This window comes from Natator depressus, chromosome 11 (assembly GCF_965152275.1).
Source record: "Natator depressus isolate rNatDep1 chromosome 11, rNatDep2.hap1, whole genome shotgun sequence".
In the NCBI taxonomy this organism is placed as follows: Eukaryota; Metazoa; Chordata; order Testudines; family Cheloniidae; genus Natator; species Natator depressus.
The window spans coordinates 79,205,313-79,233,310 of record NC_134244.1 but is presented as its reverse complement, the minus strand read 5'-3'; the positions used below and the strand labels follow the sequence as shown (position 1 = coordinate 79,233,310).

Here is a 27,998-nt window from a genome sequence, read left to right as displayed (position 1 = left end):
ATTTCTTCACACAACACACAGTCAACCTGTGGAACTCTTTGCCAGAGGATGTTGTGAAGGCCAAGACTATAACAGGGTTAAAAAAAGAACAAGATAAATTCATGGAGAATAGGTCCATCAAAGGCTATTAGCCAGGATGGACAGGAATGCTGTCCCTAGCCTTTGTTTGCCAGAAGCTGGGAATGAGCGACAGGGGATGGATCACTTGATGATGACATGTTCTGTTCATTCCCTCTGGGGCACCTGGCACTGGCCACTATCAGAAGACAGGACAGTGGGCTAGATGGGCCCTTGGGCTGACCAAGGTAGGGCCATTCTTATGTTATTATCAGTAATGTTAAGTGTCTCTGAATTGTACTGGTTTTCTAATTACAGGATCTGAAGGCATAACAACTTGCTCATCTGGCTATCTATTAGTTGCAAGTGTAACATTTGTGTGGGTTAGAGTTCTTTTCATTGCCCCTCTCCAGTGCCGAAAAAAACCCAACTCCCATAGAAAAGTAGCTGGAGACCCAGAATTCAGTCTCTCAGGATTTTCACCAAGGATTGCACAGGGTCAACCTCCCCACATTCTAGTCCCAGAAGGAACGAAAGAAATGAATCTAATTTACAACCTTATAAAATCTTATGATAAAGAAACAAAATAATAACAACTTAATGTTTACAACATAACATGGTTATTTTATAATTCACTTACATGATACGGACACACAGAAACATAAATAAAGAAAAGAAATTAAATCTAAATAGGTCAGTCCCCATAGAAACGCTGTGAGAAGGAACTCATAGTTCCCAAAAGCCTGGGTTGGGTTCATCTGAGTCTCAGAGTCTTTGATCACCAAATCTAGACAGTTGGCTGAGTCTAAAACAACATCTTCCCTCCACTTGCTTGTAGGAATCTTCCGTTGGAATCCACGCAGAGCCTTCCTCTGCTGCAATCACTGCTAGCCAGTCAGCGAACTGATTAACCAAATCAGTTACGTGTATAGATTTAAAAAAAACTTGTCACAAGAAAATACAAAATTGAGAATTGCAAAATCTAAATCACTCTTTCCCCATTACTACATATAAAGAAAGGATGTTGACTCAGACTAGTTGAGACAATTTAATTAAACTGGTTTGGCTAAAATCAAACAACATTCCAATTATACAGTTAAAATAGAAGAAATTATTTTTCCCTCCCAATTTCCCATTGCTACAATTAACACTGCCCATGCTTCCCTGTTGGAAGGTTAATATCACTAACCTGCTGCGAAATGTTTCAGTTAGGAGCAGAAACCAGGCTGTTGTTCCTGGGCTCAGCTTCTCCCAACTCACACAGGGCACATGGCCCTTTGTAAAGCAGCAGCCCTGACTGCTTGCCTCATGGAGTTTGACCCCAGCAACAGGGAACCTACAGGATCAGCCCCAAAACTACCACACCCCAAATCCAGAAGCTTCTGGATCTGGAGTGCTAAATCTGCTTGGCAAAATGACCCAGACACAACTCACTCCTTCCCGACCCCACCCTCCCACAATGGGTCTCTTAAAGAGATATCTCCCTATTAGGCATATAGGTTACACAAGGACTGTCTACAATCATTGAGCCTTCTTCTTCTTCTGCACCATCCATAGAGTTTGCTTTTTTGATTGTTCTTTCTGAGGGAAAAAAACTGGAGAGGGTGACAGTTTCTGTTGGACTGTCAGTCTCAATCACATACTATCTGGGCACTGAATTCTTTTGCTGTACAACAGCTGGTGTTCTCCATGTTTCTCCATCGAATTTGATATGAACATAGTCAGCAGGTTCTAGACCTGGCAGTTCTCTGAGTGTCATGAGTTGCAAAAGTGTTTATAAGCTCTTTTTGCCTTTTTATCCAATTTGGCTGCACTTGTCATAGCTGACCACTTTGGAGATAGATTCTTTTCTGAAGCTGGAATTAGTAGTCCATCAGGAGTTATGCTGGACTATATCCAGTAGCTGCTATCCGTGTTGATCTATAACTCAGAAGAGCAAGGAATGGATCTTCCTGCTGTAGGATTTTCTTGGCTGCCTGTACAGCTTTTTCAGCTTCTACATTCGCTTGTGGGTAGTGTGGGCTGCTAGTAATCACAATCATATTTAGTTCAGAATGACTTAAATTCTGCTGCAATGAATTGTGGTCTGTCTGTCACTAGCTGTTCTCGAATAGCAAAATGAGCAAAAGTGCACTTCAGTTTCTTGATAACATTGTGACATGTTATGTATTTCAAGTACATTATTTATATATACCTGGAAAAATAGTGTACTACGACCAGGTAACGACATCCTCTGAATTGGCATAAATCTGCAGCTAGTCTCTTCCAAGGTCTGTCTGGTAGGGGGGTTTGTACGCTGCATGGTTCAGCATTGTCTTTTGAGTTGATTTGTACTAGATCACCTTTCAAAAGTCCAGTAATTCGAATCCTCCATTGAGTTCTTCCACCTTTCTCACTAGGCCCATCATAACTGCCAGACTGTGGCTGAGAAGGTGGTTGGTCTCTGGTCCTTTGATCACATGCACTCTGAATTCAAAGTTTTGTCTTTTTAAATAGTTTCTGTGATGAACTGACCCATGCAGCTCAGATTACCTCCGGGGCTAGTCAGAGCTGTATCAGGTGACTTCAGCTCTGGGAGGGTTGAAGGTGATTGTAAGTCTCTTCTGAGATGGCTGACATCAGCTCCTGAGTCAATTGTAACTTTCGCAAAAAGAAAAGGAGTACTTGTGGCACCTTAGAGACTAACCAATTTATTTGAGCATAAGCTTTCGTGAGCTACAGCTCACTTCATTGGATGCATACAGACTAACATGGCTGTTACTCTGAAATTGTAACTTTAGCGCCCTCGTGGCCAAGATGGAGTCTGCTCTGCAGGCAGCTCCGGCCAAGAGAAGGCGCGCGCAGGAATGCAGCAGGAAAAATCCCTTCCACCCCAGGGGCACCTGTTCCAAAGCTCCCAGAGTGAACACACACACCCACCGGAAAAGTACAATTGATATAACAAAGGGAGATATTTATTTACAGAGGGATGAGAGGAGAAAAACAACAAGGGGAAGTATAGGGGGAGCAGTAAAACAGGGTTGCATCCAAACCTAGGCCCCACAGGACCAGTGGTAGCAGAGGCTGAAAGGGCAGACACTGAGCAACGTGTCTGCACACAGAGTTCAGGAGGCCTGAGCAAAGTTCCAGTCTTGTGCTGAGTCTTGGGTGCTCCTGGTCATCTTCGGCTCCAGTAAACTTTCCCCAACATACCCCTCTGGTGCCCTCTTCTGCTGCTCTCTGCAAAGCCACACAGAGCGACCACTTCCCCACTTAACTAGCTAGCAACCTCCCTCCTTATTCCCAATGCAGAGTCACAAGCCCCAGTACTCACAGCCCCATGCAGCTCTGGGCAGCAGTGATACTGGGTCCAGCTCCGACCTGTCCTTCTTGGGCGATTCCTCCCTGGCACAGTGCTCCTTCTGGCTCCTGTCCTGGGGTGTCCCTGATCAGCCGCCCTGTCCTTCCCAGGCTTCAGGCAGGTTCCCCGCTGCTTCACTTTGCAAGGGCCTGCTTGCTGCAGCACTTCTCTCCCTCTCTCCAGCTCCAGAACCACACCTCAAGTTTCCCTCCTTTCTCACACTGCTCCCCCTCGCCGCTTGGGAAAAAGATTTAAAGGGGCCATGCTCTCTAAACCCCAAGGGGTTACACTATGAATATTCATTTTCACTCTCCTGGCAGGTTCTGTGTTGTCACAAGTGATCATCTCAGAAACAATGACTCTAGATTGTCCGTAATATGAGTCAACTTCCTGACTGCTTTGGTGTGGCAAACAGCTGCAAAATATCCATATTTTGTGCATGTATTACACCTTGTGCCTCTGGCTGGACATGCATCATCTCTTAGGATATGACTTTTTTCCACACCTTTTGCACATAGGCTGGAATTAGACCATCTTAGCCTAGGAATTCTCTTTCCTTGCCTCAGAAGTTTTATGATAATAAATGTTAGCACTTGTGCCTATTTCCAGCTTCTAAGCTAGTTTCTGGTTTTTTTTCAAAATTTCTCCTTCCTTTTGTTATGCTATTTGGCTAATTCAGACTGATTTGTTATCTGTATAGCTGTGGCTAGGGTTAAGTCTGGCTTCTTTGTAGCTGCTGTGGAAGATTTTTATCTGTTAACCCAATAACCAGCCTGTCTCTGAAATTTTCATGGTTTGCAGTTCCAAAATCACAGGTTTCAGCCAGTGCCTGCCAAGCTCTTATAAAACATGCAACATTTCCCCCTGGTACTTGAATTCTCGGGTGAAAACATGCTCTTTCATAAACCCACCTTTCTCTGAGGTTCAAAACATACATCGACATAGCCAGAGACCTTTCATAGTCATCTTTGTTAGTGTCTTCAGTAAAGTCACCAGATCTACAGATATGCTTTGCCTGCTTTGTCATAGCATAAATTAAAGAAGATACCTGATTATCTCAAGTTTTCTGGTGGAGCTTTGCAGCAATACAAAATCTTGCAAAATAGTGCTTCCAGTCTGTCCATTGTAAAGGTTTGTCAAAGCTGAAGTTCTCTGGGGCATTGAAGAGCGGCATGTTGATGAGATCCTGCAACCTGTGTTGCTTTGTTCCTTCTATTTGTTCTCCTCTGGCACTAGTTCTCTTCTGACACCATGTCATGCTCCTGTACTAGATATGGACTGGTGACATAGCTTCCTTTTGAGACAGATACATACCAGATGTGTTCACTTTAAGATCTTTCCATGCTCCGAGGGTAGCTTAAATAAGGTATTTTACATACAGCACCACTTGATGGCTAAACAGTGACATATTTCAGTTGAAAAACAATTTGGAAATACTGCTTCAGGTACCTGAAGTACAGTTCCCATGACGCACTACATTCTCCCTTCTTAGTGAAAGGAGATGATACATCATAGGAACCCCAAGGCATCATGCATCATGGGATATGTAGTCCAATCTAGGAGCCCAACCGATAGAGGAGAATGAGGAAGTAACCAAACTACCATTCTCAACACCACAATGGCATTTCTGAATCAAAATGTTTGTTTTTAGGCATTTCTTTTTCCAACAAAAAATAAAAAGTTTCTGAGGCAAGCAGTTACTTTTTGCAAAAAAAAAAAAAATAGTTTGACAAAAATGGGTTTTCAAGTAATTTTTTCCCCACCAGCCCTAATCCTGGGCTTTTGCAGGTTTGTCTTCTACAATTAAGTTGAGCAGAATGACTTCCAGGGATGGACATGTTCCAGAAAACACAACTGCTGATAGGAGTGGGGCCTCTAGAGTGTATACCTGCCAACCCTAGAGGATTTCCCCATGGACTATGGGGTTTTTGACCCTTAAATGGGTCTTCATTCTAGCATCTGGGGAAATCCCTGCCTGATTGGCTATTCTTACACAGGAGGTGGGATAATGAAAAAGGCAGCCATTCAGAGCTGCTGCTGTGGAAGATATAGCATTCCCCCTTTCTTGGGGAACCAACAGGAGGTTTCAGACAGGGGCAGTATGAGGAGGAAGGGACAGGAGCATCCCTAGGCGTTTTGCTGGCAAGGACCAAAAAAGTTTTCCTCAGCACCCCACAAGCAGGCAAGCCAAGCACAGGAGAAAAATAAAAAGCCAAGTGGCATGCAGTTTGTCATCCCTGGACCTTAACAGCCAGGGCGACTCTCTGCTTGCCTGCCCCTGTGCCCTAAAAGGTCCAGGGAAGGGAGTGGCTCTGGCTACCTTTCTCATAGGGAGCAGAAAGAACCCCCATGGCTCAAGGCAACTCTGCCTCCTCCTCCCCACACCTGCAAGCTGAAAATAGTGATGTCATCTGCCTCCTCATTGCAAATGATGTTTGACATGGTGGGGGGGGGGGGTAAAGAGAGCAGAGCATCTTGGTGAGGGCTTGCGCCTTCCCCATGGGCCAAGAAGGCGCCGTGGGCTCAATCAGCCCTGCTCCACTATACCTGCAGAAGGCATCAAGCCTGGAGGGAGGAGTTACAGGGCTGAACCCAGCTCAGATCAGGGCTTGCATGGAAGGAAATCAGATCTCTGCTCTCCAGTGGGGTTGGGCAGCTGGCAGCCAGAGCCTCCTGGAGGGAAGGCAGGCCTGAAGTGGGACTGTTGTTTTGAGCTCATTTCCGGTGCCTCGCCCCTGAGCACTGAGAGAGACTGCTGCCTGTTGGAGGCTCCTGGGGGAAGGCAGGCCTCCAGCAGGGAGCCCAGATGGGTGTTGACCAAGAGACACAGGCCAGTGATGGCAGCCCCTCCTGTTTTGGGTTTGTGTTGGAACGGTGACAGCAGTTTACGCTCCCTAGATACCCCCATTAGCTCCAGAAACCCCTCCCCTATCCCCTTAAATATTTCCCCTTCCCCACTGAATCCCAACCCTCTAATTAGTCCCAGGGACTCCCCACTGGCCCCTAGGGGGGTCAGGTCATGCCTATGGAGGCATGAGATGCCCTGAGGAGGTTGGGTCCTGCTCTCAGGGCGGTTGAAGTCCTGGTGGGGAGTCACCAGGTCCGGCCCACAGGGGGCGGGAGGTCTTGGGGGGCAGGGCCAGGGGCAGGGCTGCAGAGAAAGCCTGCCTTGGACTCATCCCTTAGGGGTGACTCCTGTGCCACACGGCCTGGCTCCCCGCTCCAGGCACTGTGACCTGGCCCATGGCCGCAGCCCCACTCACTCCAATGCCAAGTGTCACATCTCATGTCACAACCTCACACTTAACAGCCAGGCTCTCGCACATGCCCCGAGGGCGAGTGGGGCACTGAAGTGAATGGTGTTGGCCCTTGAGGGGCCTGTGTGGATGGAGAGGAGCTGCTGCAGCCCCCCTCAACCCCATGTTGTACATGTACAGCGTGCATCTTCTTCCTCCCCCCACCCACAATGGGAGCAGACATCAGGGAACCGGCAGCTTCCTGCTCCCTGGCCTCATTTCCCCAAACCGCCATATCCACCACTCTAGCCACCTGAGCCCCTCCCGAGCCCCGCCTTCCCATGCTCCCCCCAGACCCAACCCCACATACACACCCTGCTGGCCTGCTAGCCCCTTCCCCCCAGGTCCCAGTATTCTTGGTCTTCCAGCCTCTGCTTCCCCCTTTCTAGTATGTTATTGCCTGGGGGAAGCAGGCATTCCAGGACACATGGAGCCGTTGTTTGCAGAGAGGCAGTGTTTCATCCCACCTGTGTAACTAGTTAAGCCCACAATGATTTTGTTTTAACTGAAACATATGGCTACATGCACCTTTTTTGTGGCAAACATGCAGATTGGCTGAACAATATGCCTAAAATGTCCCACATGGGACTGCAACTATGAAAGTGATTGTGGCCCTGGTTTCCTGTCCCTGTGGATGTGATTCATGAAAGCACCCCATAGGTTTGGCACCAGTGATAGCGATGAGCCGTCTTCAGACAGCTAGCTAGGCAAGCTAGGCCCAGGACTGCACCAGCAGGGCTCTGCTGCTCAGGACAGATGGAAGTTGACAGAGCTGCATGGGCAGGCGTTGCACAAGGCCAGCCTGCAGCAAGCCTGGCTCAGATTAATGCAGTTCGACTCTGACTTTCCGAACTACAGGTTCACTCTCACGTACATAGGAAAGAGGCTCAAACTTTTGTAAAGGATCAAAATCTTGCTTTCCAAGCAGCTACCAATGCAAAAGCTAATTAAGAAATCCCATTGAACAAGTATCTAAACCAACACACCAAGCACAGTGCTTCTCTTTCATAATATTATCCAAGTTGCTTCTCACATTGGTATTTAAGAGCTGGGGGCAGAGGGGTTAAGTATGTATGTGCCTAATACTATTTAAATCAATGAGAGTTAGGTGCCAAAATACCTTTAAACTTCTGGCCATAAGGACTTTGTGTTCTGAGCAACTACAAGCTGAAGAAAACACTGCCACACTGAATAGGGCCAGGAATGGACAGTAAAGACCTAGAAGGAAAGTATATATCTCCTGTCCCTCTTACATTTGACCATTTAGAAACACTTCTTAGCTCTCGTTGGAGGAGCCTTGCTTAGGGTGTGCCAGTGTTCTGAACGGAGCATCAATCAAGTTATTGTTTTCAATTAAAAACCACTCCATTTATTGAAAAAGCCCACTAGATTTATTGCAACTGGGAAGCGCAGCATTTGGCAGAAGATGCACTTGAACACCGTTACGGTGCAGTAACATAGCTACGGCCCTATCCCGTTCCCATTGAAGTTAGTGGCAAAACTCCCATTTTTCCTCAATGGGAGTTGGATTAAGCCCCATGCATAAATACAGTGGGCCTGATTCACGACTGCCTCACTCCAGGCTTATACCAGAGTGACTCCATGGATTTCAATAGAGTTATCCCAGTGTAGTGCCAGAGTGAATCAGGTCTGGCATTCCTGCTAATCAGGGCCCTGTTGCTCTTTGTACATTTATCAAATAGAATTTCAGGCAGAAAACAAAGGGATTGAAAGGTTGCAAAACAATGAAAGAATGTTCACTTGGCAGCTCTGCTAACCAGATGTTTGTTTCTTTTTCCTTCTTACACATGACTAAAAAACTCGTGAACATTCGCAATCCAGGCGCAAGGTCAGTTTGAAACTAGGTAAGAGGTGTCGCAACAAGGCTGACAGAGCGTCTGGGAAAGGAGAAATCTTAATTTGTACCAGGAGCAGCATCTTTGCTGAGCAAACGCCACCACAGCGTAGCGAGTCTGTGTGCGCATGTTGCTTTTTCTCTCTAGACCAAGGATCGCTGATCATCTGAAAGCCTCCTGTCAGTTTATAGTGTTCATGTTGGCTTGCTGTGTGAATGGCTTCCAAGAGACGGGCAGAAAAAGGCCGTTGAGCCACTGTGTTAGAAATGGCATAGAAAGCAGCAAGCTTGTTAAAAGGCTTGATGAATGTGTGTCTGAAGTGAAAATAAGTTTATCATTTCAAAAGATTTGGAGGCACGAGGTGGAAATGACTACTGCTTTACACTTGCATATTTATTTAAATGTATTAAATAATAAGAGGCACCTGTTTGTCAGTGCTTCTAACAAAATGAGTAAATAATAATAATAATAATAGTAATAAACAATAGCAACAACATAATACACTGAGGCAGCACAAAAATAAACCGGATTCCTTCCGGCTTCCATACATCACCCCTAACAATATTTGTTTCTTCAGTAGGCTATTGCCAAAGGCATCAGATTCTTGTTTTGCAATCATCACCTACTTAATCGATCTTCAGAACAGCTTCGTGAAGTAGGTAAGTATTTGTAGCTCAGTTTTACAAATGGGGAAGCTGAGCCAGAGAGAGAAAATGGCTTGTTCTAGGTTGCTCAGGGAGTTCTTGTCAGAGCTGGGATTAGAAATTGGGACTTCCCTATGCCAGCTCTCAGCAGACCACACTGGGCTGTGAGTTAAATGAAAGTGGATAGAAAAGGAATTATGAGTGCACCTTTGGCAACTGATCCCCCTGAGCGTGAATATTTCAAAGGGGGAAAGAAAGTGGATGACTTTGTGTTCCAGTTATTAAATGGCAGCTCCTTTAGTTGTATTTGTAGAGTATGTCATGGTGAAATGTATTTACTTAATTGGACTTATAAAATATCATTACTGACTGCTGGCACCCTTGGTGTGATCTGGGGACCCTTAAAAAGTGGAAAACTCACATAAACAACATACTAGGCCTGATATAATAAATTGGTCTGTTTAACCTACCGAATATAATTGGCTATTGCCCACTACGCACTATCTCTCAATCTGCTCCTCCATCCTTCAGCCTCCTCAAATCCCTTTCAGCATGGCCAGAAGGTTAACAAATTTGACTCTCATAGAGTAAGGAAGTGAATACCAGTGTAGAGAGCCCTTCATGGAGAATGCCCTGCCTTTTGTTCAGGTCTAAGAAGACGTAGCTTGAGCAGCTCCATCACTCACAAGTGCAGTAGTATGGCATCAACAGAGAGGTCATCACGCAGGATCCCAATCCCAAACCAGTTAGGGCATTTTACCACAGGTCAAAACTTTGAGCAACGGCACAGGCCACCAATGTATTTCATGGAACAGCATGAGAGTTCTGTGCTCCTGGTTTGATGCTCCAATCTTCAAGCAGGCAACCACATTTTCAGCTTCATGTTCAAAAGGTTTTACGATGTAGCCCCAAGAAGAGCGTGATATTAATCTCGTTTTAGGTGACAAAGGCCTGAATAAGAGTCGTAAAGTCCACATGCAGCGACTATCTCAGGTCCAGCCATGGTCCCTAATTTACAAACCCGTGGTTCTACTGATAGTCTTGATCGAGGGAGTTGAGATAATTCTCACCAGTACTTCCACTTGGTTCCCCTAGCCCACCCACATCAGCTCATTTGAATTGAGCCCCAGGTGCCTTCATCTCATCCAAGCCCCAATCGCCAGTAACACTGGGTCATTCATTACACTGCACCGACTGGGACAGATGTAAGAGAGACATGGGGCTCCTACTGCATCCCAGGTCTCCTTAATCCACCTCCTGGGCTCATATGCACACTCAACAGGTGGAATGACAGAGCGGAACTCTGAGCTGCTCTCAGTGAAAAAGGAGTTCTCAGGGCAGCTGAGCAATTGCTCACTAGAGCTGGGTGAAATTTTTCCTCCAAAACCTTTTCCAGCAACAAATGCAGATTTTGCAACACTGAAATATCTCACAAATTCCTGTAGGATTTGCAAGATTTCTTTAGTTGGAAAAAAACCCCAAGAAAATCAAAACGTTTGGAGCTGAAAAATCAAAATGACTTTTTGTTTAAATTTTCTTTAATTTTATGAAAAAACAATCGAAACATTTTAAAATGGTCAAAATCTAAATGAAATGTTTGTTTTGTTAAAACAAAATGGTTTGTTCAACCTGAAATGATTTTTTTCAATTTTGCTGAAAATTTTGAAAAAATTGTTGTTTGACCCAAATGATTTATTTGATTTTCTGCAATATGCCAGCAAACCAGAACATTTCTTACATGCACAGTTCTATTGCCCATAAGCATCTCATGGAAAAGGAAGCTGAGTCGCTTCAAGGCACTTCCATCCAGCCCTTCTGGAGCCTTCTGGACCCCCTAATGTGACCACACCATCATCTCGTGATCAAATCACCTGACAGATCCAAAAGACTCAGCATGGATATATTGTCTACAGATGAGGATCTGAGAAACAGCAAGGCTAAATTACCTCCCAAGGGCTCTCAAGATATCTGTAGCAGAGTATCGAGCCCCCAACATGCTAGGTGCTGTACAAACCCATAATAAAGACAGCAGGGCCAGATTTCCAATTAGGCATAGTAGACCCGTCCTAGGTGCACCAGCTTTCTAGGGATGCCTAACAGTTAAAAGTGGGTTAAAAGTTCATTTTTTTACAGAAAACATGAAAGTCAGCTGTAGGCAGGGGGTGCGCTAAAGATGCTGTGCCTTGGGGAGCGTAAGGTGTAAATCTGGCCCTGAGAGACAGGCCCTGCCCTAAAGAGTTTACGAGCTAACCAGATGATGGAAGGATTATTATCCCCCTGGAGAAATGAGGCACAGGCAGATCAAATTTACTCAAAGTTACACAGGAAATCGGTGGCAGAACCAGGATTTGAATGCAGCTTTCCTGAAGCCTGGCTCAGGGCTCTCTCCACAGGACTGTTCTTCACCCCGTAAGCTGTTTACTTAGCACAGCCGCATTTCCAACTGACTCATTCATGCAGCAACATACTAACTCCGCTCAAGTAATTCACACAGAACTTCCTGCAGGACTCTTACCACCAGCAATCAGAGTGCTTTCTTCTTTCAGCTGGAAGTTGCTATTATACAAAGCATATGACAAATACAATGCTTTTTAGGCAGACTTAGAGTAGCGGTGGACAAGCCAGTTCAGAACGCTAAGATCTCCTCCTCCCAACTCACAGATCTTTGCCCATTTTTAGAACCACATTGAAAGGAAATCATTGTTTGTTTATTATATTTCTGGAATGCATGGGGAGGTTTGCTCACTTTTATTCTCTGGCCAGGACTGAAAATACCAAAATGCTTCAAGAGAAGCTTTTCTCTTGGAGTTGCCTGCCCGACTGGAAGCAGATGTGCCAGAAGTCTTATGGGAAAGCTACTTCTTGTGACATCTCCAGTCCAACTTTGCAGACTGAAGAGATTTGGATAGTTCAGCTAAACATCAATACCTTTGGATGCCAGTACGTGCCGAATTCCAGCTGAATTTAGAAGAAGAGGATGGCATTCCAAGCCTAGCCTGAGGAATGATTAAAAATGGTGCATGACAGACATCTCCCTGCAGCTTTTGCATGCATCCAAAGTGTCATGTAGGTGCATGTAGGGCTGAGATTTGCAAAGCTGCCTAAGGACTTGGCTATCCAGTTCCCAATGAAATGAATAGGAATAGGACATCCCAATTCCCTTCAAAAAGTTCAGCCATAACTGCTTAAAAGTCAGAAGTGTCTCCACAGGAATTGAGCAACCCAGACATCAGGCTCAGTTCTGCCCTGACACACCCTATGGAGTTGTATTACTTTTTCCTCAGAGCCCCTATCAGCAAGGAACCCCTATTAAAGTGGGGCCCAGGAAGCACCACCAGCTAGGGGGACATCCTGATAGTGCAGATTTGCTAGAGTCGTGCTACTATGAAGCAGCAGGCTGCAACAAAGCCAGCCTGGAGGCATGTGGTCTCTGTATAGGTGGGGGATCACCTGTGATGTCCAAGGAAATTCATCCTACTGCAGCCGTGGCTAGTAAGACAAAGGCAGCTGAGAGACTGAGCGTTAGCCAGCTGGTACTCTGGGAAGATTGTAATAATAGTGAGAGATCAATATGGATCTATCAGGAGCTGTTTTATGACCTGAAAATCAAAAAGGAATCCTACAGAAAGTGGAAATGTGGACAAATTGCTAAGGATCAGTACAGAAGAATAGTACAAGCATGTAGGGACAAAATCAGAAGGCTAAAACACAAAATGAGTTACACCTAGCAAGGAATGAGATTAAGACCCAGGTTTGGACTTCTGTCTAGTCTCCCCCTCCCATCTATGGCTCTCCTTAACACCAAAAACTCTATAAAGAAGGGCAGTTAGTACCATTAATCCACATTCGGAAGATGGGGAAATTGAAGCAGGGAAAATTCTTTACTGACCCAAGGCCACAGAGGGAGTTAGACACAGAGCCAGGAATAGAACTAGGATCTTCTGCCTTTCCAGTCCCATGCAGTGTCTACTTCATCAAGTTGTTTTCCCATGTGCCTGAACCCCATGGAAGAAGATGTGGCATGTAATGTTCAACAAACCATATTACTGCAGATCTTAAAGACAACAAAGAATAATAGCTATACAAAGGATTATCTTGGCAGTGGTTGATAGAAGTCAAAATACCAAACACAGACCCAAAATACTGATAGGATTTTAACACATGTGCAATAGACAGGTGTCTCTCCACACCACATACCGGCGGTGGCAATGTGGCATCAGCAGAAAGCAGCCAGTTCTCGCATAAAACAGATTGTCACAAGAAATACACTTCTATTGGTGAGCTTTACCCTTAAGCCAACAATCTGGATATTTTTATTATGTGATTTATGGGGAGTTTGTTTCTTAAACCAAAGACCCAGAGGGACATTGCTATAAAAAAGGCCAGTACTGCTATTATGGCCATATTTTAGCTAATAGGATTGATATGGGTGTAGGCCACTGCCTTTTCGTTCAGCTCTGAAACCTGACAGAGTAGGCTGGCTCCATATTGAAAAGATTAATTCTTTTTCATATGCATGTCTTTGTGTTTGTTTGCAGCCTCTGGCAAAACAGAGAAATGAGCCATAGTGTTACCATGACGAATCCTTTCAGTAAACAGCAGCACCGCAATCAAGTCAAATCTACTAAAGTTGAAACATTAATTAATCGAGCCAAAACCTAAAAGGGGTGGAGTTTTTTGGACCTCTGGTACAAAGTCTGTTGACCTTTCTACTCCTGTTTATGTAATTTAGGGGACCGTAGTTTAGAATTATTTTGCTCTGTACACATCATGAGTGAGCTGGTGGAATGGACTACATAAGCTTCTAGCTTTTCCCAGTGCCATCGCCGGTGGTTCTGTTAAAATAGCTGAAATGTTCCAAATATCGTTGATGACTTCAGTGCTAAGACCACTGTCCTGTTTGTTGTTTGTGGTCAAAAGTATTTTTCTAAGACCCTTAAATAACTTTTGTGGAGGTAAAAGAACACTCTTTAATGTGTATACTAATGCTGGCCATGACTGGATGGATCATGGGTTTATCAATGCGCTAAGGAGCTTTCCATCTCCAGGTTATTGTTCTGAATCTCAGACAGACTCATAATGACTGAAAGCTAAAATTTCATAACATTCATGAGTGATCCTAATCCAGTTACAGGTTGGCAAACATTCATATCACAGAAGGAAATCATTTGCAGTTTTAGTGGAAAGGCCAAGGAATAAGAGGAACTAGAAGGGCCAGATCTACAACTGCTGCAAACTGGCGTAGCTCCATTGAAATCATTAGAGCTATGGTGATCTACACCAGCAGAGTCTCTGGACTAAAAACTGAACTTATTTCTCGATCTCAGAAGCTGTCCTTCTGGATCATGGATGAGCCTCATTGGGGAAAGTTCACACTCCATCCCTAGGACCTCCCTCTCCCCCACAATATGCATTGTAATGTTTACCTTACAGAACATCATGAATCTGAGATAATGTCACAATGTGGTGTCATGACACAAATATTAGATCAAGTTTGGTTCAGCAGACCTCAGTGCATTTGTTTCATGAAATTTAGACACTAGAGCACTGGAATAGGTATCAAAAGATCCTGGTCTGAGTTCTGGCTTTGCTATGAGCCTAATGTGTGACTGTAGACAAATCACTTTACATCTGTTTCCCCTTCCACTCTGTGTGTATTTAGAACATAAACTCTTTGGGGGCAGGGACCATCTGTATTGTGAACCAGGGGGCCCTGATCTCTATTTGAGATGCTACTGTAACACAAATAAATAATAATTGGGGCTCCAAAAACTGTGCCCCTATTAATAACCTTGTGACAGAAATACACAGAGTAGGAATACATGTACAGAGCATCACCAAACACTGTAATTATCCTGCTGTAAACTGTAGTGTTTGAAGTCACTACTGCAGAAGACTGGAATGTACTTATGTGCAAAATTGGCTACATTTAATTTTGCTTGCTTTAGCTGGAAGAAACTCAGAGTTCAGTATGATCAGGACTCACAAACATGGTTATTAGATTCTCTTTCTCAGTGAAAACTTAGATAACCCTGATTCACTGCCATTTTCTATGTGATTGAGATTGCTTAAGCTAGAGCTCTCTCTATCCCTCCCTCACTGGGAGTTTATTTGGAATACGCCGATCACCTCAGAAAGTGCACTTGAAGAATTTATGCTGGACCACAGCTGGCCTCCTAAAACCTGTTTGCACTAGCATGGAACACATCAGTGTTAATTAAAGCTGGCACTTTCACTTAAACATTTAAATGTCACTCTTTGAGGGTGCTCTCTCAGCTACTAGAGCTCAGCACAGATGTATGACTGTTCCTCTTGCATTACGTCTCAATGGCAGCCTAGTTTTTAGACATAGGCTTTCATTTATTATTATTGGCATTACAGTAGTGCCAAGACTGACTTGAACTAAATGCTAGACAAACACATAGTGAAAGACAGGCCCTGCCCTGGAGAGTTTACAATCTAGCCATGGCAAAGGATGGAAAGGTAAACAGAGACATAGAGATTTGCCCACATTCAAAGGAAGAGCCCAGAACAGAATCCACATCTCCAGTGCTTAATTTGTAATAAAAGAGATGCTGGGGCTCAAGCAATTTTTTTCTATTCATAATTGATGCAGCAATCCCAGAGGTGCCAGGGCTCTGAACTGCCAAGCCTAGAGATGCCAGGGCTCAGCCTGGCAAGCCCTGGCACAAATTAAGCACTGCACATCTCTTGAGGCTTATCTAACACATTTCTGCTGGATCACATTGCCTTTCTTTTATATATGTCCTGCTTTCAAGCAGCTAAACTATAGATTCATGGCAATGAATCCAGATAGAATGGTTACTTTTAATTTTGAAATTGTGGTTTATTCTCTCTCTCTCTCTCTCTCTCTCTCTCTCTCTCTCTCTCTCTCTCTCTCTCTCTCTCTTTTCTCTTTAATATCTCAGATCTTTCCTCCTCAGTGTAACTTAAATGACAAAATCCAGCCCCTACTGATCATCCTCAGATTCTTTGGCCATCTGTTTTTTATTCAAGTAGTAATATGTGAATCTCCTCATATTTGGAGGTTCAGATGCCTATCCAAATGCTGAACTCTTTAGGAGGCTTAGTGTAGAAAATATTACAGCTCTACCCTCTTCAGAAGACATGAGGATTGAATGAGAATCTCTCCAGTAAACTCCACCTGCTAAAAACCACTTGCTATCTTCTGTGGTTGTAGTAAGGAAACTCATGCTCAGCCAGTTTTCATGAACAAACCAATTGCCTTCTGAATGAGAAGTCTGCTTGACCTGGTGGTCATGTCAGTTTGGTCACTTGTTTTCCAGCTTGAAATCTGTATGTGACAAGTTTCTGTGGAGAGCATTATTGTCTAGTAGACTCTAGTGGCTAGACATTGGGCTTGGAGAAAACCCAGCCTCTAATCCCAGTTCTGTCACTGTCTTGGGGCATATCTCTGTGCCTGTGTTCCCCTGGATCTGTTTGGACTGTCTCTTACTATGTGTACATACAGTGCCTAGCCCAACAGTGCCCTGAATCTCAGCTGAGGCTGCTTGACACTACTGCAGTCTATACACTAAAGTTCCAGGATCGTCACTCTGAAGCCTAGAATGTCTGCTGGGTCAGTGTGAAGTGACAGAGACAGCTAAAAGTGTGGTTAAGGGCTCTTTTTGTTCAAAATATCACCAGATTCAATCATCACTGGGATTCACTGGTCTGTTACTGTCCAATTTTTAAGTTGTCCGCAATTTATGGCTTTTTTTACGCCCAGGATTCTATGAATAACACCCCTGTGACAGTATGGATTTCAGTACAAGTAGTAATAATTGTGTATGGGTGATGGAGTTCAACAGACCAGCCCTGAAAGGGTTAACGAGGGCTTCACATGCCAATTAGGTTACCTAGGATCACCTCCAAGAAGGAGAACCAGGGTTAACTGAGAGAGAAGCCCAGCTGGGGAAGGGCTGGGACAGCACTATAAAGCCAGGAAGCTGAGAGCAGAAGGAGGCTGCAAGGGTAAGAGGCTGCAGTCACTCCCAGGGAGGAGAGAGGTTATCAGTGACAAGGAGGGAGTCCAGGGAGTGAGTAAGCCATGAATCATAGAATCAAAGACTATCAGTGTTGGAAGGGACCTCAGGAGGTCATCTAGTCCAACCCCCTACTCAAAGCAGGACCAATCCCCAACTAAATCATCCCAGCCAGGGCTTTGTCAAGCCTGATCTTAAAAATATCTAAGGAAGGAGATTCCACCACCTCCCTAGGTAACGCATTCCAGTGTTTCACCACCCTCCTAGTGAAAAAGTTTTTCCTAATATCCAACCTAAACCTCCCCCACTGCAACTTGAGACCATTACTCCTTGTTCTGTCATCAGCTACCAGTGAGAACAGTCTAGATCCATCCTCTTTGGAACCCCCTTTCAGGTAGTTGAAAGCAGCTATCAAATCCCCCCTCATTCTTCTCTTCCGCAGACTAAACAATCCCAGTTCCCTCAGCCTCTCCTCATAAGTCATGTGTTCCAGTCCCCTAATCATTTTTGTTGCCCTCCGCTGGACTCTCCAATTTTTCCACATCCTTCCTGTAGTGTGGAGCCCAAAACTGGATACAGTACTCCAGATGAGGCCTCACCAATGTCAAATAGAGGGGAACGATCACATCCCTTGATCTGCTGGCAATGCCCCTACATATACATCCCAAAATGCCATTGGCCGTCTTGGCAACAAGGGCACACTGTTGACTCATATCCAGCTTCTCGTCCACTGTAATCCCTAGGTCCTTTTCTGCAGAACTGCTGCCAAGCCATTCGGTCCCTAGTCTGTAGCGGTGCATGGGATTCTTCCATCCTAAGTGCAGGACTCTTCACTTGTCCTTGTTGAACCTCATCAGATTTCTTTTGGCCCAATCCTCTAATTTGTCTAGGTCCCTCTGTATCCTATCCCTACCCTCCAGCGTATCTACCTCTCCTCCCAGTTTAGTGCCATGGGTTCCTGCCCTGGAGTAAGGAGTCTGGTAAGAGGCTAGGAGGGGGTGAAGTAGCCACAGGGAACAGAATTTGCTCCCATGGTAAACCCAGAAACAGGCAAGAGACGAGAGAGAGGCTGGGTAGGAAGGAGCCCAGGGACACAGCAACAGGGACTCAGGGCCTGGATTACAGATTACAGGTCCCTGGGCTAGAACACCATGTAGTAGGTGACCTCAGGTTCCTCTGCCAGCCACTGGTATAGTGGCAGAGCCCCAAGCCAGGGCTGAACACTGCATGCAGAAGGCATTTGGGCAAAGATTCTGTTGGAATTTGTAACCCTGGAAGTTGTGGACTAAACAGGGACCAAAACAAAGCTTATTGCAAAACAAGCAGCAAGGGGCTACGTTCCCTGACCTACATGCAAGGAGGTATGCTAGCGTGAGTGTCACCCCATTATAACATGCATTCTCTACAAGCCAAAGTCATTAAAGATGGCTGGGATGGTGAATGTTCAGAATCATGCAGTAGAGCTGGAAGTACGTTTTACATACTTATCTGTGTGCCTTTGTCCTAGGGAATGGAAGTTTTTGACTCAAAAGTCATATAAAATGTTTATGAAATCTTTCACCCACAAAAACAATTCAACCAACTCTGCATCACCATCCTTTCAATGCACCCCCTACCCCCACCAATATTTATGTACAGGTTTTTAACACCCTTATAATAAAGATACTGTGAATGGATGTTGTAGATGTACTGGTCTAATTATGGTATAACTGTAAATATACCATGATCTTCCTTAAAAACTAGCTAATTTTGCCTTATAAAGGGAATGTTATCTCAGGAATTGTGGTATTCCAAATACTTAGAATATTGGAAATACTTAAGTAATGTTATTTAGTTATTTAAGGCAATATGCACATTCATCTCGCTTATCTCCCATCACTATATTTTCAGAGGCTCTGGTCATGATTCTTAGTTTAGGTTAAATTCCATTTTGCACTTAAAGCAAGGATTCAACCTCTCAGTTTTGTATGAAAAATACAGCATGTCCTCTTCCAACTTAGAGCACTTGCTCTTTGAATACTGCATGATTTTTCTGAGAATTTACAAGTTACAAATCTATTAATTAGTTTTTGAGTTAAAATTAAGTAAAAAACAGGTCCTTTAAGAAATTTGGCATCTGTGTATTTTCTTTGTCCCAAGTATGTTAAGAAAGGAATAATGCAGACTTTTCAAACTTTCCATATTGTTAAAATTAATTGAAATCTTGTGCACAAGCTATATTTGAAGAAAATAAGTTGTAAAGGTAAAGCTAAATTATTAACAAATGTTTATTACCAAGTTAATTGTTATTATTATTAACAAATTCTTGTGATTGTAATGACTCAGTGGTATGATGAAGACTCAATGCATGTCAGTGGTTCTCATTGTGATGCCACAAGGAGAAAAAAATCTGAAAAAATGTGAATGTAAAAATCAGTTTAGTAGTCTAATCTGGGTTCACAAAGACTAAACTAGTTTCATTATAGTCCTTATGATTATTGCATGGTGTCAGTGCAGGGCAGAGTTAAGGATTCACAGGGATCTTACCTGGGCACTTCTTATTTTAAGACGTTTTGGATTTTTTAAAAATGTAATCTCAACTCTGAATTTCTTAGTTGTATAATGCTTGGTTGGGGATAATTATACCATCCCTGCAATGTTTGTATTCCTAAGGACTTGTCTACACTGGCACTTTACAGCACTGCAACCTTCTCTCTCGGGGTGTGAAAAAACACCCCCCTGAGCGCTGCAAGTTGCAGCGCTGTAAAGTGCCAGTGTAGACAGTGCCCCAGTGCTGGGAGCTCGTCCCCTCGTGGAGGCGGTTTTTTTAGAGCACTGGGAGAGTGCTCCAACCCCACAAGCCATGTTAAAGCACTGCCATGGCAGCGCTTTCGCGTTGCCAGTAAAGATGGGCCCTGAATTCCTGACACATACTCTCAACCTTAACTCCATTTTAGGATAGGTGAGGTGGTTTGGTTTGGGTTGGGTATTTTTGTTTAGGAATGTACATGTGGTTTGCTTATGTCCTAGATGTGTTTGGCATGTTTCTTAGGATAACCACTGAAATTAAGTCCACAACTTCATAAAAACAAAGGGCCGGATTCACTACTGCCTTACTCCAGTTTCATGCTGATAGGGTTACATTGGTTACTGGAACAAGGCTGCAGTGAATCAGATTTATGATGTAGACTTTTGTATTGGAAAGAGTGGCAGGGGAATATTATCATGAACTGAGCTTTCAAGATTTAGGATGGGATTTTCACTGAGCATTGGCCTAGCTCTGCTTCCACTGAAGTCAATGCCACTGTAATGTCAATCCCACCAATCGTATTCTGGACTGTCCTGAAGGTTACCAGTTATTTATTCTTATTAGCAGTGTTGTTGTGGTACCTAGAAGCCCCAGTCATGGAACAGGCCCCCAATGTACTAGGTGCTGTACAAACATGGAATAAAAAGACAGTCCCTACCCCAAAGAGTTTACAAGCTAAGTATAAAATGAGGGCGGGATACAAACAGACTGAGATGGGATTAAAAAGAAACAATGGAGCAATATTCGTCAGCGTGATAAGCAGTGGTCTCAGCACACCAACAGCCTAATCACTGTCAAGTTTTTTGTAGGCCTCATGCCAAAGGAGATTCTTAAGGAGGATTCCAAAGGAGAATCATGAGTTAATTTTGCAGATGTTTACAGGGAGCTTCTCCCAGGTGTGAGGGGCATCAGTTAATAAATAGGGATGTGCTGCCAGAGAGGAGTAGACAGCTTGAGATGAAACATTCCCTATAAAAGGGATGAAGCCTAGCACTTCCTCTGTGATTTTTGTCAAGACAGCCATATTGGCTTGCTTCTTGATCAAGAAGATATACTTCCTTCCTCTAGGCCAGGCAGAGATGATTTTTGATTCCAGAAAATAATCATAGAATATCAGGGTTGGAAGGGACCTCAGGAGGTCATCTAGTCCAACCCCCTGCTCAAAGCAGGACCAATTGCCAATTTTTGTCTCAGATCCCTAAATGGCCCCCTCAAGGATTGAACTCACAACCCTGGGTTTAGCAGGCCAATGCTCAAACCACTGAGCTATCCCTCCCCCCCTGAGGGAGGGATACACCTACCACAATACACCTACCACAATAATTGGGGAAAAAAGATCAACCTACAAGTTTGAACAGCTACAAGAAAGCAGACAAGGAACTTCGCTGCAAAGTGCTCCTAGGTGACATGTATGAATCTAAAAGTAAATCAGCCAAAGAGCCACTGAAGCTGGGAGATTCTTCTCTCTCTTTTGGGGATGTTTATGATCTTTCAACATCAATGGTGGCTCTTGCTTTTGCTTTGTTTATTTGATCTCTCTCTATTTTTGTCTTTCAGTTTCTTCCATCAGCACAGACAGCAAGAGCGTAGCTCATGTGGAATGCATAAAAATAGAGTTACAGAAATGGCGGCTGGCGTGGCAGGGGAAGCAAGAGGTGAGAGCTTTGTGAAGTTATGCCTGTGGGCTATTAACTACACATCACACATGAACTCCCCAGATTTTTAAAACCAGACAGCCGTAAACCTATAGGTGATTGGAGAGTCTTCCCTTTGTGTGTTAAAAATATTACCCCCTGCTGACTCCCTGTGGCTCAGTCTGTTACCTGGGCTGGAGACAGACTCACTGTTAGGATGAAAGAATGAGAGGGGGAGGAAGAGATGGCAACAGGAAGAAGGAGCGGGGGCAGGCTGTAGTCTCAGTTCAGAACAGCTGATCTTGGCTTCCATAGTGCAAGGTGGTAAGAATATATGGCTTCAATTTTCAAAGGAATTTAAGGGAGTTAGTTACTCAAATCTCACTGAAAGTCAATAGGAGTTGGGCACCTAGTTCTCTGTGATAAGCCCAGCCATATAGCTAGCTATCTGTTATATGAGCAAGAGAGGGTACGTGCGCACTGGATTCCCATTGGGGTAACTGTGACTGATATCAGTCCATCTAATTTGTCCATCTAATTCCCAGATATGGCTTTCCCCCCTAATTTGCAGCTTACTGCATTCAACTACATTTGTGCACACTATAATCCCATTGTATTTCCTTATAACTTGTTTGAAACAGTGTGAACTACTGAGATGTAGCAGGGAAGAAAGAACTTCTTTAGAAAGAATAGCAGTAAAAGCAAGCGGAGATAAATTGAAGAAGGCTGAAGAAATTTGTATAGGGACACCTAGAGGTCTTCTAGGTGGAGATTTTCAAAGACAACTGAACACTACTCCCATTCAGTTTCAGTGTGCGCCTAAAATCCCACAGTCTGTTTTGAAAATCCCAACCCTAATCTATTATTCTCCTTGAGTGCCCTTTGCAAATGGGGAAATCCACCTCACTAACCTCATCCTGCTACCCCAGGCGTCTTCTTTAAGGTATAAATTCTCCTTTGCTTACATGTCTGCTGGTTAAAAATAACCCTCCCCACTTAAAGAAATAATAGAGGCATACCTGGGCTGATTCGTACTATGGACTTAAAGCTAGAAGCATGCCCCACAGATTCTCATTTTGCACTGGCTTGTGTGGTGTGTAACCTGTGGCCTGCTGGTCACTCACTGGCTTGCAGTCTGGGAGATCCCTTAGTGATCCATTTTTGCTCAGTTTAGCAATTTCGTTTCTCCTCTACATGGTTTCTACCTTCTTTCATTTATAAATATCCTTTTTACAGCTCTATTTTACCCTATGCTAAGCATGCTAACTTGAATTGCAGAAAGGACAAAACATCCATTGATGGGTAATGAAGGGTAGGTGTGTCTATTGGAAGTGGCTAAAACATTTATTTCAATAGTTTAGGGCCAGAATTATGATGCATTTCAACTGTAACCCACACATCAGTGTCTCCCATGATATCTGATCTGCAGAGGACATAAGTCTGTTCAAGTCCAGAGTTATAGAATGTTTTTCATTTAGCTTAAGCTGCAGAGATGCAGGGCTTTGAGTTTTGGAGGTCCCCAGTTCGGTCCCCAGTGTGTTGGATAAAGATATGCTGGGCACCCCATAACCACATCCAATTCCCAGGAATGAGAACTCACCAATGTTAGTGTACATTGAATGCTCACAGTAAAGCACCCAGCATCCTCACTAGGAGAGCTGCAGATCAGGAGAGGAGTCCATCTCCTTTGTCATTCCCACCTAAGCCCTCCAAAGATCTTGCCAGAGTCCTCCAACAAAAAGAGGAAAGTCAAGAGCTGATATTTCTGATGAAAACACAACCAAGAATAAGCAAAGCAGAGAGGAGCGGTGAGAGGCGTAATCACAATGCATCTTGCTTTGCAGTTCACCTTCAGTAGAAGACTTACGTCTTTTACTAGTACTTAAATTTACCAAAGTAAAAAAAAAAAACATAACAAATAGTCTAGTGGTGACTTCTCAGTGTTTATATGATATAATAGAACTCTGAGTTCAGCATTTAAGCAATGCCAGTTTTCTACAAATATAGAATCCGATCACTGATAACTATTAGACATAGATATATTAGACGTAGATAATGATCTGTCATTATCTGCTTTTGAAGTATTAACACAAAGAAATATGCTTCAGATCTTGACATTTTACAGACTAAGGGCCAGATCCCCAATTGGTATGAAATGGTGTAGCTCCATCAAAGTCAATGCAGCTACACTGATTTACACCTGAGGATCCAGTTCTTAAAAAATGTACAGATTGTTATCCCTTTAATAAATGTGGATCATTGACTGAGTTCCTTTGTCTGCTGTGGTTATTTTTTTTACATCTGTTTATATAGAAAGAGTTAAAAGTGGTTTCACTTGGCTGCCTGAAAACCGTCCCATCTCCCTTAGGATAATATCAAGCTTTTACATAGCACTTTTTGTCAGTGGAGCTCAAAGCACATCACAGTCTTTAACGTATTTAATCTCACAGTAGGGAGGGACAATTGGCCCTATTGTACACATGGGGAACTGAGGCATGGAGAGACTAAGTGACTCATCCAAGGTCACACGGGAAGTCTGTGGCAGAGCAGGGGTCTGGGTCTCCAAAATCCTAGCACTCTGACCATTGGCCCAGTCTTCCTCTAACTGTGGCTCCTACCAGCTGGGCTGATCTTTCTAAGGCAGTGGCAAAACTCTCACCATTTTATGTCTGAGGAGGTTTCTGCACAAATAAGACATTCATCCCAAGCTGCAGTTGGGCATCTGCTCTGGATTTAGGGATGCTCCATGTGCAGAGCATATAGCTATTTAATCTCACCCCTGTGAAGACATTATATTAACAGGGGTTGTGGCACCAGGAGGGTGGGAAGGTGTGCTCATTACACAGAAAGCCAGTGAGCCTTGTAGTAGGTATATAAATCAATTGGGGTCTTTTTTTAATAGCTATCTAGGTGAGAGTACAGAACAACAGACGGGAGAGGGCCAAATCTCAGGCCTATGTTAAAGAGTGGGATGGAAATGCACCAGCAGGTATCCTGTGTGCCAAGGAGGAAAAGGATTTCGTGCCCAGGGTCCACGGAGTGGGGCAGAGAATTTACTCTAAATGAGCCCGACCCCAGCAGCCTTTATGAGTTATGATTAAGGCTACGTTTATGTCATGGAGGTCATGGAAGTCACGGAATCTGTGACTTCTAGAGACCTCCATGACATTCTCTGCTTCAGTCCCCGGGGCTGCGGACTCTGGAGCTAGCAGCCAGCAGGGCCCTGGCAGGGGTCCAGCAACAGGGGGTCCCCTGCAAGATTACAGCCACAGGTGACAGACTCCTGAGGGGGCCCTCCTCAGGGTTTCAGTGACCGGTGACAGCCTCGCGTGAGGGCGTGGTGAGGGGGGCACCACAGGTGACTGGCTGGGGGTGTCCCGGTTTCTCTTTGGGAAATATGGACACCCTGCAGCTTCCTGCTGCCACTGGCAGAGGGGAATCCCTACAACTCCCAGCCACCATGGTTGTGGGGGAAATCCATGGGGCCGCAGCAGCAAAAGTCACAGACAGGTCACGGCTTCTGTGAATTTTTGTTGATTGCTCGTGACCTGTCCGTGACTTTTACTAAAAACAACCGTGACAAAATCTTAGCCTTAGTTATGATCTCTCACTTCCTGTGGTGCAGGTACAGCATCGGCCTGATGCAACCCCAAATGACTGAATGGACTTGTGGGCTTTACCGTGGGGTGGAGGGACAGTGTTGGGTGGCTGACGAGCAGAAGCTGTCTACGCTGTGGTTCCCAGCCAGGCCATGTAGCTCTGGCTCCAGGCTTCCAAGAAGCCAAGATGCACAATCTGTGTCTTAACAAATGACACTGCAGTGGCACTTTGATGGATAAATGGAAGGGTTTCTTCCGCTTAACAGAGAGGGGAAAGATGGGCTGGTGGCTCCGGGAATGGCTTAAGCTGCACATCACAAAAGGTTCAGCTCCTACCTCTGCCACAGAATGAGTGTGGGCAGCTCATCCAGCCTCTCTGTGGCTCCTTTTCCCACCTGTGAAACAGGAATAATGATTCCAAGTCTTCTATTCTAAGCTCTTCAGGGCAGAGACTGTTTGTACAGCACCAAGCACATTTGGGCCTCGATCTTACTGTGATGCCAATAATCATAAAACACAAGGAGGACTGTCCATTTGTAATTACAGCAAGGGGCTGCATGGGATCCATAGCTCCATAAAACCAGAGCAATGGCATAATCAGCCCAAGGAAACAGGTGTGACTGCCCTGGGGGGCTATCCCCAAACAGCCACAACTGCTGTTAAAAAAAACTAACCACCCTTAGCCATGGTTCTCACCTCACAGCTCTGCTAACTGCTTCCTCAGGAGGAAAAGGGGGAAATAAAGGCAGTTCTTGTCACTACACAAATCTAACTGGAACTGCTTGGAGCAGCCCTAGCTGTGAAGTCGCAATTTACAGCTGGCCCTGGGTAGGAAATGAGAACCAGTCCCTGTGAAACTGCTCCACTTCGCTCTGCTTCCAAACCACCAAGAACAAGAGCAGCGGAAGAATAAAAGCTTTGGAAGCACATTAAAATGGTCATCTGGAAAAGACAGCCAACGTGGTGCCACATATGTTTACTCCCCTGTATCCTTTGTTTGCTTTCCAGGTCGCGTTGGCTAGTTCATTACGCTATACACAGCACACTGTCTCGCTTCTTCACACATCGATGAAAATCGAACTGTAGTTGGATGAGTGATTTCCGGCATGTGACACTAGGAGCGCAACACTGAAAAGATGATTGTTAAATGAACAGCGGCACTTAACAAGAATAGAAAGGTGGGCAAAGGTGAGTGCCAAGTGATACCTATACAGTTAAGACTTCCTCACATTATTAGCTGTGTCACAGGAGTGCTTAGAATGCAGAGTAAGGGAAAGTCCCTGCCACTGAGAGGATCCAGGACAAGACAGAGTGGAAGATGGGAAATGGGGATGTGCAGCACAGAGAGATTAAGGCCCAGAAGCTGGGCCGGGAACCTTGCCCAAGATCATACAGCATGTCGGTGGCTCAGCCAGGGATACAATCTAGGGCTCCTGACACCAAGGCAATGCTTTAGCTTCTGGGCCATGCCACCTCCTGTTGGGGTGGCGTTTGGGTGCCACCTATCTCCTCTCCCTCCTCCTTCTTGAAATATTTGTTTTTCTCTCAGGTCTGTAAAAGTATCATCAGGACATGATGTTCACCATGTTTTCAGAGCTGTTGTGCTTAATCCACAAATCTAAAGCTGTTCCTTTAACTGCCAGCTCTGCGAACTCAGCCTGGGATCTGAAAGCCGAACAGTATCACCACTCGTAATAAAGGTTCTGTAAATGGTACTTTCCTAACAATTCTGTTGACAAGAATGCGTGAGCCAGGATGGGATCCAGCTGATTCTCTCTTCGCTGTGTAGAAGAAGTAAAAGGCTGTAAAACCTGATTTTTGCCAAAGGAGCAGATTTGTCTTTTTGGACCTCAACCATGCTTCGGAGGTGATCTGCAAAGTAAACCACAGACAAACAAAGCCTGGGCTTGGTTTCTTCTTGGAGTGAGTTTTTGCCGGCTTAGTTTTTACATTGTTTGCAGTTTTGGTGTCGCCATGTCGGTCCCAGGATATTAGAGAGACAAGGTCGGGGAGGTCATATCTTTTGTTGGTGGAAGAGACAAGCTTTTGAGCTTCACAGAGCTCTTCTTCAGGTCTGGGGAAGATAAGCAGAGTGTCACAGCTAAGTACAAGTCGGGACAATTCATTTTAAGTAGTTTCTTGCTTAATGATCTGTCCAGTGAATATTTGGGAGAATGTATATATACAGTGAAATAGTCACAGACTAGGATACCTGTTAACTAATCATTTTTTGCATTTCCCGAGACCTATGACATGCTGAGCTCCCATTGCACACACAGAAGTTAAGGTTCTATGTGCATATGACAGCCTAATTTGTGAGCATTCGACTCATATTTTATGCTCCCTTTTTGAAAATGTGGGTCTAATAACAGGTCGGATGTGTAATAGAACTTGTTTAAATAACGTACATTCCTCAGTGCTGTAAAATGTTACTTGTGCAAAGAAATAAACACCCTTCAGTTGCAAGCTACTTTCCTGTATTTGACATGATAAGTGAGATTTTTCAAATCCTCCAAAGGGGAACTGGGAGTCTGACTTCCTCAGGGAGCTTTCCAATGGTTTTCAGAAGTGACCCTGTTAGAGATCACTGCTTCAATATTGCACAGCCTCCGCTGTCTCATAAGGCATATGGTGTCCCTGCAGCACGCATGGGTGTCAAAGAAACCCACTGGTGCCCCACAGACTGACTTGCTCCTGTTAACACACCTTGATTTGATTGTCCTTTATGTTTAAAAAGAAAAGGTTTCAACTGTTTACATTGAATAAAACAAAACTGCT

The 27,998-nt window shown here is 44.4% G+C and overlaps 1 long non-coding RNA gene across 1 annotated transcript; it reads left to right on the top strand.

The window, feature by feature from the left end:
• Nucleotides 1–226: 226 nt before the first annotated feature.
• Nucleotides 227–26,328, top strand: LOC141996290 (uncharacterized). Its single transcript, XR_012641523.1, has 3 exons — nucleotides 227–305; nucleotides 21,545–21,642; nucleotides 26,229–26,328. It is a non-coding gene; the product is annotated as an uncharacterized LOC141996290 (long non-coding RNA).
• The last annotated feature ends 1,670 nt before the right edge of the window (nucleotides 26,329–27,998 follow it).